General features: G+C 45.9%; 1 long non-coding RNA gene across 1 annotated transcript; it reads right to left on the bottom strand.

Annotated features, from left to right (window-relative positions):
• Positions 1-11,527: 11,527 nt before the first annotated feature.
• LOC146205461 (uncharacterized) lies at positions 11,528-12,553 on the bottom strand. The gene is made up of 3 exons (XR_014704184.1): positions 12,338-12,553; positions 11,927-12,070; positions 11,528-11,779 (listed from the first exon to the last, which is right to left on the bottom strand). It is a non-coding gene; the product is annotated as an uncharacterized LOC146205461 (long non-coding RNA).
• Positions 12,554-12,867: the final 314 nt, after the last annotated feature.

Here is a 12,867-nt window from a genome sequence, read left to right as displayed (position 1 = left end):
CATCGCAACATGCGATCTCAAACACGTGCGTGGCTCATTCATTCATTCAATCAATGGTCGCTGCGCTGACCGTGATAGTGTACGTTGTTGTGATGGGTTGTAACCGCTTAATTCAGAGCAACGTGCAGAAACAGAAGACCAGACAGGCCGACTGCTGGTTCTTCGGGATTGCAAAAATACCCTGCATGAGTGCGAAAAGGGAAATGAGCTCTGTGAGTGACACCGGTGGCTCTCACGGACCAAGAGACGCGAGATCGACGCGCCAGTTCAGGCAAGTAGCAATAGTCCCCAGAACTATAAATCATGAATGCTGGTAATGTCGACGGGCGGCTACACATACATTCCTCAAGAATATGTCGGCAACTTGCACGCCCGTAAAGGCATCGCGCGAGTAGCCCCGTGTTTGCTTGGTAGAACGTCGAAAATGACAGGGCATTCGACTACAACATGGCGGATTACCCAGCATGTATCGCTTCGTGCAAACTAGTTACCAGAAACGATGACGTAGGCCCAAAACAAGAATTTTTAACGACAGGAAATTTGCAGCTGTTTACTGCCTAGAACAACTTAACCATAAAAAAAGAAAAACTAAAGGCTTCACAAGGAAAAGGAGCAAAAGACGCGACAGAAACCTATACCTTCCCCACACACACTGACACAAGACGAGGTCAGCTTTAAAGTTTATCTTCGTTTACTAAAAAACTCCCCCCCCCCCCCTCCCCCCTGGGAGAAAATAAAACGAAAAATGCATCTATGCACATATGCACATATATTACGTGATATACGATGTGTTAACGCCTTGATTTTTAAAGGGCGTAAATGGCGTTTCGGGGATTTGGAATTATATATGTTATCGCAAAAACATCCTTTGAAAATGTAAGTGCTCGACAAGTTATTTAATGCCAGCCAGCTACGTGTTGAGAGAGTTTCAAGCGGGGGTTGAGCGAACACTTTCTGAAATCGGCAGCCGCTTAAAAAGCAAGGTGCCCGTGGACTGTGCGTCGTCAGTTCGCGTTAAAGAATCCCATATGGTTGAAATTTCCGGAGCACTACGACATCTCTCATAGTCGAAGTTGGGTGCCTCGATGCCTTTGTAGCTTTGGGACGTTAAACCTTATGCACCAAGCAAACTTTCTAAAATCCCGAGAAACATAGTGGTTCAAACAGGTGCAAATTCTTTTCAAGGGCACACTATCAGCAGTGAAGAATGTCAGCTGTATTGAAGGTATGTGATCATTAGCCAGCCAATGCCGTAATACCCACTAAATCATTTTTATAATTACCAGTCTGTGGTGGGTAGTGCCAACGGTGAGTTCATACAGGTAAGGACAAGACGATGCCATATCAATTTCTGAAGTGAAGAAATATAGCGTGATCAAGTCCGATGGCCTTTTCTGCATAAAACTGTGACAGCACATGAAGCACATATATATATATAATGCAAACGCAACGTCTGCTCGTGATATATGTTTCAAACGCCACGGCGGCAAATTCGAACGGCCCCCTCTGTAGTAGCACCTTCCTTTGCGTCGTCGCTCTCAAAAGTAAGGGGCACCCACTGAGTGACTGGCACGGGCAGAAACATATTATTTTCTATTACTTTTGGGTAGCCTCACCATAATTTATATCCTTTTCCTTGCACCAAGTGATGATAGGCTTGAACAAAGTCGGTTGAATAAAAAACACCAATTGCGTTTCTTTCTTTTTTTAAAGTGCCAGCCAGCAATGTTTTTGTTCAAATTATGTCATTCCATAGCTCTTCAGGGTTACTGCTGCATATACTTCCTTGTAATTTATTTATTGATGTGGTTTATTGCACCACTTTAGTGGTGCTGCCCAGCTTGCTGTTCGTCAGGTAAAGCGCGAAGTAACAGGAGCAGTCCGCGACGCGTGTGCTACTTCGGTCGCTATGCTGCTTAGCGCCCCAACCGTTTGTGCTGCGTGTGCCGCGAAATTATTACGCTACGCGTGCCCGGATTAGTATATGCCATAATTTTTCATGTTTTTAAATGTGGGTAGTGGTGGCGCGCTGTCATGTCTCGAGCAGTGACGGGACACTCGAACGCGAGCGATGCAAACGTGTATACTTTTCGTACTTCGTAAACTGTGTACTTATACATAGCCCTGCTTTGGCCTTTCCTGTTCTTTTCCTGTACTTCTAGCTATCTTCTCCCTGCACGCTCCTTTTATTTCTCCCAGCCGCAGCCCAGGTGCTTAATAGATTTAAGTCGCCATAACCGGCATCTTTTCCCTCCTTTTTATGTGAATTTTAACAAGAGACCGGGACTATAGTAAGCATATTGTCATGTATATGCTTACTTTAATGTAGGTGCTCGTGGTTTTCTGCACTGCTTGTATTCTGTTCCCTTGTACGAGCATAAGTGTCCTTAGTTTTTCATTTTTCATTGGCAGCTTTTTAAAGCGAAAACTTTAGTGGCCTTGTCGAGCCAAGGTCATAGAAGCCGGGAATTTGACCTCAGGTGTGGCGCGAGGAGCCCTGGCGCCAAACTTCTTCGCAAGTGCGTCGCGCGGAGCCGGTGGACTTCTTCTTCTTCTTCATACACCTGCTAAACCTTATTCGTATCGGTACATGCCCCTAGAAATATAAAACATGCGTTACCTAGCTGACACAATGCTACACAGACGTCCAGTCGCCTACCTACCCTTTCCCTCCACTGCTGCTCATCTGGCTCGCCTACTGGGAATTCCTTCTTTCATAAGGCCCTCGACACCTTCGTGTCGTCTAGACCCGGTTATGGTGTCCTTGATGTTCGCAGAAAGCCACGAGAGTCGCGCGCAGAAACCATGCAGTGCTTCGGCTGCGTTTCCTTGACGTTCGAAGATTGCCATGGATGAGTTAAATTACAGCAAACCATTTCTGACCATGCTTAATCGAGCTTTGGCTCTGTAAACTCGGTTATCTATACGGTTCTGACTTGGCTTAGCAGCACAGCATAACCCAGCAGCATGAAAAATTTAGCTTCCGCTTCATAACCGCGGCTTAGCCGGGCTAAGCCACAGCCGCGTCGTTGCAAACTTGTTTACTTTTCGTGTGAACAGTAAACAGTGAGTGTTCGCCGATCTCCCTTTGAATTACCTAAAGGTGCTTGTATGGCGATTGGTGTTGGGGGAATCCGGCGTCCGCTGCCGCTTCCCCGAACCTCTTGGCGCGAAATCACTGGGCCGCTTCGGAGCCATATGCCTCACTCTACTGCAACGAGGGCTTAGGAGCGGCGGTGCAGCTGCCACCGCCGACGCGCACATGCTCGTTGTACCGCTATTGTGTGACGTACTTACATGCATACATGCCATGGTACAGCATACAGCGTATTCCGCGGGACGAATTGGATTCCGTAGGCTCTCCAAAACGTCGATCACCACTGGACGTTGCGTTTGCACCTGCTGCGCGCCTCATGCGCTCAAGTTTCGGTTCTGCACGAAAAAAAAAAAAAAAAAAGCACCCGATTTTTTGGCCTTGCATTGTTTAGAGAAGGACTTTTTCTTCATTTTAATATGGGACTCGTCTTTGTGTAACATGTCCCTTGAACACAAATTTGCATTGGCGCCAACTACCGCACGATCGCGCTTATTTCGCATGCTAGCAAGGTGATGTTAAAAATCCTGCAAGGTAGGCTGCAGCAGTATGTGGATCGGGAGCTTCCGGACGTGCAAGCTGGGTTTCGCAAGGGCAGAGGAACTAGAGACCAAATTGCCAACCTTCGCTGGATCATGGAAAAAGCAAGAGAGTTCCAGAAACCCATTTACTTCTGCTTTATTGATTATGCGAAAGCGTTTGACTGCGTAGATCACAGCAGATTGTGGCAAGCTCTCCGAGAGATGGGAGTTCCAATTCACCTCATCTGTCTCCTCAGGAACCTTTATGAAGGGCAAGAGGCCACAGTCAGAACTGGGCATGGTCTTACTGATTGGTTTCCGATTGAGAAAGGGGTGAGGCAAGGCTGCATACTGTCGCCCTGCCTATTTAACCTATATGCAGAGTGCATCATGAGGAAGGCCGGTCTGGACGAGTCTTCAGCTGGAGTGAAGATTGCTGGAAAACGTATCAACAACCTTAGATATGCGGATGATACCACTTTAATGGCAGAAAGTGAAGTGGAACTCAAGAGACTTCTGATGCGCGTACAAGAAGAGAGTGAGAAGTTTGGGCTTAAACTGAACATTAAAAAGACGAAGATCATGGCGTCTTGCCCTATCAAGTCCTGGAGCATCAATGAACAAGAAGTGGAAGCTGTGACAGATTTTCTGTTCTTGGGCGCCAAGATTACCTCGGAAGGAGACTGCAGCCATGAAATTAGGAGACGCCTGCTTCTGGGAAAGAGAGCAATGGTTAGCCTTGACCGCCTAGTAAAGAGCAGAGACATTAGTCTGCCAACCAAGATCCGTATAACCCGTGCTATGGTATTTCCAGTTGTGATGTATGGATGCAAGAGTTGGACTGTGAAAAAGGCTGACCGCCGAAGAATTGACGCGTTTGAATTGTGGTGCTGGCGAAGACTCTTAAGAGTTCCTTGGACTGCCAGAAGATCAAATCAGTCGATATTGTCGACCATAAACCCTGACTGCTCATTGGAGGGTCAAATTCTAAAGTTAAAGCTCAGCTACTTTGGTCATCTGATGAGAAGAGAGGAGTCGCTGGAGAAAGATTTGATGTTGGGAAAGGTTGAGGGTCGCCGGAGAAGGGGTAGGCAGCGAACGCGATGGTTAGATGGCATTCTCGAGGCATTGCAGATGAAGCTATGTGATGTTAAGAAGATAGTGAGAGACCGGAAAGCGTGGCGTGACATGGTCCATAGGGTCACGAAGAGTCGGACACGACTGAACGCCTGAACTGAACTGTTGAGACTTGAGAGCGCACTGGCTGGCTCACTTGTGTGCAAAATCAGTAGCACATGCTGCGGAGGAGACACGGGCATGTTTTTCGCTGGAAGAGAAAAGAGAGGTTGAGACAACTTCTGTTAGTACGTTCAACGTCACTTTGCTTTATCCATTGTAAGGTTGGCTATCGGAGAGTATGGTAATAAGCCAGTGTAGCTGTATAAAGTAACATTCCTGCTTTTCGGTGAGTGTTCAAGTTTATGTACTTGTGCTGTGGTACAGGTTCAACAGTGTGCCCATTGTGTGGGCAAGTTCTTTTCTTCTCTCCCAGCTTGACCTTTTGTGTACTGCAGCAGCTCAGGTCATCATTGGCTTGGCCATTGGAGAAATGTTACTGTAGTTGTGTCTAGGATGACCGGCTTTCAGTGCTTCTGTTGTGTGCTGAGTAGTCCAGTCCCAGACTACTACTTCTTTATTATTAGGGCATTCATTTTTCAAGCTACTTCTCCGAGTTTGCATTCGATGGTATTTTGCCTTTGTCCTTGCTGTAACCCTTTTTGCTGGCTTTGTTTAATTCATCTGCATTTCCTCATTTGTGCTTCTTGATGTGAGGATTGCAGAGCCTATTTTCTTCTGTTTCGTTTTCTGTGTTTTTGCTTAGCTATGTTAATTAACACGCATTGTATGTTCACTAGCTATATTAGCCTAATGTTATCTTGGCCATTCTGTTTGGCAGTGCTGTGTTAGGAACACTAATTACTGAGCTACCCTGTGGCACATGTGAGAGTTAAATTGCAAACTTTAAGCTTCTTACTTAACACGGTAATACATGTCCTGCTTGTGGCTGTGCGCTTTTAAGCATTTATCAATGTGCTCCAGCTTTCAGTATTGCCTGTTTAGGAAGTGATAGCCTATTAAACTCCTCACCATGGCTGATATTAGGAACCCAAGCAGACCAGTACTGAGTCAACGACGTAATGCATTTCCAGCCAGTGTTTTCTTTTTTTTTATTTGATGCTTGTCAGCATTCAAGTGTTGTGGCATGCAGGACTGATTTTTTTTTTCTGAAGATGGGGGCGAGGGGGGGGGGGGGGGAGGGGGGCATTGCACAAAAGGATCAACTGGTAAATTTACTTCAGTGTGTTGCTGGATGCCAGGAAGGTGATGAAACGCTTTGAGTTCAAAACAGTCCTTGCCTTTTTGTGTCAGCTTAGCTGCTCATGGTCACCACCTTCTGTGTGGTCTTCCGCTTAGTAGTGTCTGCTTTCCCACATAACTAGCTGCTGGCTGTTGTCTCTCTATTCTCACTTGTCCAAGCTTCACAGCAGGCCAGGACTGGCTGAGATGAACTTTGTGATTTGGAGCTGTTATGTGTGCATTGTCACATCTGTTTGCATTTCAGTACTTCACACGTTTCAACATTTGAGCAGTTCCTTTTGAAGCAAGGACCCATGTGCAGCATTAATTGGTTTGTTTTCTTGCAGTTTCATTTTGCTTAAACCAGCCAAATAAAGACATTTACCACAGAAGCATTTGAAATGGTGCATGCATGATTGAGCATGTACAACCATGTGGCTGTTCATGTACTACGCTGTGTTGGAATTAAATTCGGGGGCAACGGCTGCCATGCATATCAGCCAACATTTGTTACTGCAAACAGCTCCTGAGACAATATTACCACCTTAACAATGAGCTAGCTAACATCAGGGTCTTTTGGTACTTTTCTTCATGTCATGAAACTTGTGCAGGATATACTATGGGAGAAGTTCATATATGGCCTAGAATTTCAAGGTAGTGGAGACTTGTTGATTGCAGGGACAGGCTTCTATATAGGGACAGCAGCCTAATTTGGGTGAGACGTCATTGGTATTTGCCACGTGTGTGCCCAGCGCATTGTCAGTAATTGGTAATAGTATACACGTGCAAAGTTAAGATATGTACATGCAAGTAAGGGCATGACTATTTGGGCAGTGGGTTACTGCTTTAGACTTAAGAGTGTAGGCACATAAATTTAAGTTGTTTTTTTTTTCCCCTTGCATACAATGTATTTCGAGTCTGTAACCATGGCTTGTGGCATTTTATGCACCATTATGCCGTGGATAAATTGTTATGTTATAACTTCTAACATATTGTTACTGGGTAACTGCAGCAATTCCAGGTTCCCTCTTATGACCACAACAGCCTCTGCTTGTTCCACATGTCTGCTATGCTGTCGGCATCCTAATCCTGTGCTCACCATGCTAGTCGCATGAGTGAATATGGTGTGGTTTGGGAGGACTGTTTTGAAGCCCTTGCATTATGCTGATAATGATTTGTTAGGCATTTTTGTTTTATGCTGATGAGAGCTTACAGTACCTTCTTCAGACTGAGTTGTGTTGGTACTGCAGTATGTTGAAACCAAGAACTCATGCTGAGGTTGACAATTAAGGGCATGGGTGCTTTTCAGATGCCCTGTGTAGTCGTGATACCAGACAGGCCTGAAAGAGTGTTTTTTTAGTGGGAAATTGGGACACTGTTCAGCCAAAAAGTGTTCTGTTCCTTTATTAGTGCTATAATAAAGGTAACTAGTAGTACCATAACCTCCACGTATAAAAAAGGGTATGATAGTACAATGGCTCCTTTCATTGTGGCAAGCTATATGTCCCTGTATGCAGATATGGAAATTCTACTCCAATTGTGCCATTCTGCTCCAAACTGCTTTCCCTGGTCCACCCTGCTCCAAAATGCAATATTGCTCCAAAACTGCTTCAAACTGGCTGTTTAGATGTTCTGCCATCAAATTTAGCAGAACACGGGAACAATGTTATTGCACCAGTGGCAAAGATACAATGCATCTTGCTCTGAGCTTACTACAAATGGAAGTTTTGTAAAGTAAGGAAGCATGGAGCATAATAAATATTTGTTTGCAAATAAATTTAGTATGAGCCACTGGCGATTGGAGATAATTAAGAAACAAAAATGCGCTGTGCATGTGACGTAGCACCTCCTCTCAGCCTTTTGAATCGCCAGTGGAGAGAAGCGAGATCAGCAAGCAAAACAGGTAGCGGATGAGCTGTTGGAAAGGAAACTTGTTCGACTGGAAAAACTGCACAAGTTATTCTAATGGTTCTGCTGTGAGAACAAGCAGGTACTTCACTATCGAGCCTCTTTGTCAGTGACAAGCTTGCCAGGAGTATGGCAGACACAACCATACTTGAAGCGTTATGGGTTGGTACGCCAAAGCTCTCAGTCACTAGGAAGCTTTTCAAAAGTGTTGGAAAGGCATACAGGGTCTATCACCAAAAAAATTAAACATGAGCCCAAGCATTTTAGAGTGCAGCTCTCTGGCGCCCGTTTCTGCTTTTCGCGGCGTCCGCGTCGGCCTCGTAACCAGCTCTGTCTCTTTCAGCCCCCCTCTTCCTCTGTGGCGGCGACCGCGCGTGCCCAAGCAAAAAAAAGTGTGTGGCAAAAGATAGGGCCGACCTTTCTCGCCGACCAAAAAGTGGCCGGCCGACCTTCGGCACCCGAATGAGGGCTGGCGTCGGGGATTGACACTGACCTAACGTTGGCCGATTTTAGGCAATCGACTACGGCCCGACCTTTCGGCCCGACGTGACCGACCACCTGCCGCACGTGGGCCTGCCGTCTGCCAGCGTTACTGAATGGTCGGCCGCTCGTCTGCCCTAGCATTTTCCTGACGAAAGACCGTACGTCGGCCGGTTGCTTCCCGACGCCGGTTAGTGGCCGGCATCGCCCCTCGTGCAGGTATCATGCCATGCATTTAATATATCGTGGGCCATGCATATATAACGGGGTAGCACATACAAATGCATCAAGAAAAGCAGTAGCTTTTCTGATGCCATGAAGAAACAAAAGCTGCAGTATTTGGTGAAAAATTTATTTGTCAACAGCGTTCAGAAAAAGCTCGCGATTTGCTTTTTAATAAGCGTGGATATATGACTGCGCGTGTGCCACATATGGAAGATGGGCTTGAGGCTTGGTCTCCTTCTTTTGGCAGCCTTTCGATCACTTGATGTCTGCGACTGGTCGGATCTGCGGCAGGTTCCATCTTGGTCAGCTGTGCGAAGACAAGTGTTTTAATTAAATATTTCCTTTTCGCCTAGACTTTTACATTGCAGGCAAATATAGGGTGAAAGGTAGAAAAAATAATGTCTGCTCACTGCCACCAACTGCACTATCGCATCAATATATTTTATACGCTTGACTTCATGCGACCCTACTGAAAACGCATTAGCGCAAAGCCGCAATAGGTAATCAGGATCCGTGAATCCGCGAGAAAGGCGCGATCACTTCGTTTTGCTGGAGTCATGATGTTGCAATTTGAAACCGTAGCGCAGTCAAACCTTATCCTCCCGAAGCGCGTTCTTGAATGCTAATGCTGCAATTTAATAATTCTAGCAAAACCAAGTGCCCGCGCGCTTGTCATAGAGCGCGTATGAGGGATTCCAACGCGGCTGAACAAACAGTTTCCGCGATATTTACATGAAACCTACAATAAGTTTATTCCGTAGAATACAGCTTAATTTTCTCAAACTAGATGGAACTTTTACAGCAAAAGCGACCGCATATTTAACGATAAGTCATCTGATTTATTTTCGTTATTTAACTACCGAGCATTATTTTAAAAATTGTCTCATCAGCCAAGACGGCTATTTAGACAGCCCAACTCTTAGAAGCTTATAGAACCCGTTGTAAATTTTTAAAGCTTGAAACAGGTTAGCTGAACACCTCATGAGCATTTAAGCACCAGGAAATAATCCGCACGATGAAAATACAACTGCTTGCCCAGAAATTAAGCGCACAGAGCAAAATCAATGTGAAACGGCTCAGATCTGTGTGCATCACATATATGATTCCAAAATCCACAAAATGAACGCACTGGCTCACTTACCTTGCCAGCATACCGCATCACTCAATCATCAATTTTCACGTATAGACATCATTACAGCAGCAAAAAAAAATAATAATAATAATAATAAACACGGCATAAACATTGTACTCAGTCCTGGCACGAGCTTGCTTGGCAGCAGCGATGATGCTTGTACAGCTTCTGATCGCTCCTATGGCGAGGGGTGCTGCAATATTTATATCAGTGATAGCATTTGACATTTAACTGGGTTGCATGCGTCCCATCGATGTGAGTCGGATAATCGAATTTTCCGAACAAAATCAGCGCTAATACCTGTCCGGCAAGTGCACCGCCATAAAGAAGTGAAAGGCCAGCGTTTTAGTGTAGAGGAGACCAAGGACTTCGGGCTTCGGCGAAACGAGCTTCCACTGTCGCAGCCAGTTTCCAGGGGCCGTATTACGGACCGCTCTATAATTGAGAGCGCTCTAAAACGCCCGCTCCTATTGGTCGCCGTCGCCATCTTGAAAAGTTGCGTCACGGGATGCTGCGATTGCGTCGCGGAGGCGAAAAAACAGATGACGTCGCGCACCTAATTATGCCCGTGGTTTTAGACTATTTTTGTAGAGCGCGATGAGACGGTCTAAAACGTTTTAGAGCGAGTTATAGAGCGAAAATGGCGGCGGCGTCCGCGGTGGAGTGGTGTGAGTGGTGGCTGCGGCGCTGAAGCGGCAACGCCGGCGCGAGCAACGACGAAGGGCGGTGTGTGAGAATGCGTTCTACTTGTTCGGCGAGTTGTTCCGACGCCGATTTCGACTTGAAAATGCGAAAGCGGAATGGTGGTGCGATGAATGCGCCGATGAACTGTGATGAAGCTCGTAGTCGACCGCTCTTGACGGTGCGGCTGTCATGCGTGCTTCGATCTTTTCTTTTTTTTTTTTGCCTCCGGAGGATTTCGTCTCCACAGGTAGTCGGCCTCTCATAACTGACGGTGAGCAAGTGCGTGCGTCAAATGGCTGAACTCTACTGCGAAGTTGGCGCTGAAGGGTGGTTGGGCTCCGCAGTGCGCCCAAAGCAAAAGGCGGAGGCGAAGGCGACATACAGTGCAAAACGAATGAAAACGAGCGAGGTTGGTAGTGTACGCTCAACCGCGTTGCTTTTCCCCGTGCTCGTTCTAACTGAAGCATTTGTGTGTGAGACGTTCGTGTGGACATAAAAGTTTATTTTGCCTGTGCTCCGCGATCGATCTTTCTTTTGTTTCTGTTTCCTAAAGAATAATAAACAAAGCCCCGATTACACTGCTTTCGATATGATTTCTCTGCGCATTTACGACAATCACACAGTACCTTGACATCAGACGATGCGCAAAAGCCGGCACTATAGCCGTGGAATCAGCTGTTTTACTGAAAATCGCCATTTTCACGGTTTGTTTACCTCTGCCAGCGCGCCCTCGCGGCAAAAAAAGCTACCCACGAGAGCGTTTAATTGCAAAACTGTAGCTGCTTTTTGATTTTTTTTATAACATTGAACTTTAAATGCGGCTTCTTGAAAATATAAAACTTTAGTTAATTTATTCACACGCTATATCTATAAAAAAGTTAGCAAACGGCTCCTTGACGTGCGAATAAACCTGTTGCCGTGAAAATAAGCGGCCCGGGGCGGCACCCTGGCGATCATTGGTTGATTCCGATTTTCGTCACGCGTTGACGTCTCGCCGAGACGTCACGGCGTCGTCATTTTGACGTCACGCTCTATAACTTTAGAGCGAGAACCGTAATTCGGCCCCAGATCAGCTGATATCGCCTCCCTGCACGATCAGCGCAAGGCGCGCACACCAATTACAAAATATGCATTTACAGTAACAAGATGCGCATAAGTCTCAAAACAATACATAATTAGTTGCAGTTCATTATCGTATAGAAGAAAATCAGCGCTAATTTGACTTACCTGATGAGTATACATGTCAGTGCATGCACTTCGATATGAAGAAGTGAAAGACGGGCGTTTTGGGGCAGAGGAGATCGGACCTCGGACTGCAGCGAAAAGAGCCAATTCCACCGCCACAGCATCGTTTCCAAGTCGGCTCAGCACGTCTTCCTGAGCAATCAGAGCGAAATGCGCGTCGATTATAAAAAAAAAAAATAAAAAATGCACGTAGTAACAAGATGCGCATATATATACGCGCTCCAGAAACAGTTGCAGTATATTGTCGTATCGAACAAAATATGTGCTAATTGGACTTACCTGATCGGTATAGTGAGTGTCCCTCCATGTTAAAAGCCGAGCATTTTGGGGCAGGAGATACCGAAGGACCCAGACTGCAAAATGAGCCAATTCTGCCACCGCAGCCAGCCGCAGCCTTGTTTCCAAACGGCTCAGCAAGTCTTCCTGCGCGATCAGCGCCCACACCAATTATATATATATATATATATATATATATATATATATATATATATATATATATATATATATATATATATATATATATATATATATATATATATATATATATATATATATATATATGTGAAGAAAGATGCAAGGAGTATATAACAAGACGAACATATGCTCCAAAACAATACATTATTATGTTCAGTATAATATCGAATCTAGCAAAAAGCTCCTCTGATCAAGACCGAAAGATCATGTACTTACGCATGTTTTGGTGAACTTCGGCACGAAGAATCTGTACAGAGCGGCTGCAATCATCAGCTGCATATATGGGCTGTTCTTTTCAAACGCTGACTGCACCAGGAGGTTGAGACAGATTGAATTTGCGCGAAATAAAAGCGGACGATAAGATTAGGCAGTACGCATCGCACCCACACGGAGGCTGGCCGTCGACTGAGTGACGCCGCGCATCTTATGGTGAATTCCAATCGCAGAGCAGGAGCACTTCCAGAGCAACGTTTTCTGCTCCTTTCGGAGCAATTGTCTTCCAAACGCAGATCCGGAACACGGATCGCGTCTTCCAAACGCAGAACGGGAGCAATTGCCGAGCAAGGGTCGCTCCGCGGAGCAGTCAAAACTGCTCCGCCGAAATCGGGGGAACCGACCGGAAGTTTGCGTGACGTGACTTTCCGAGCGACGCTTGCGCATGCGCTAGCTAGCGCATCCATTTCCGGTGGCTCGCCGCGTTGGCTTCAGTAGCTTCAGAGACAACGCGCCGCTCCATAGCAGACGAT

Source organism: Amblyomma maculatum, chromosome 1 (assembly GCF_055883805.1).
Source record: "Amblyomma maculatum isolate TAMU_Amacu chromosome 1, ASM5588380v1, whole genome shotgun sequence".
In the NCBI taxonomy this organism is placed as follows: domain Eukaryota; kingdom Metazoa; phylum Arthropoda; class Arachnida; order Ixodida; family Ixodidae; genus Amblyomma; species Amblyomma maculatum.
This window is presented reverse-complemented; position numbering and strand designations above follow the sequence as displayed.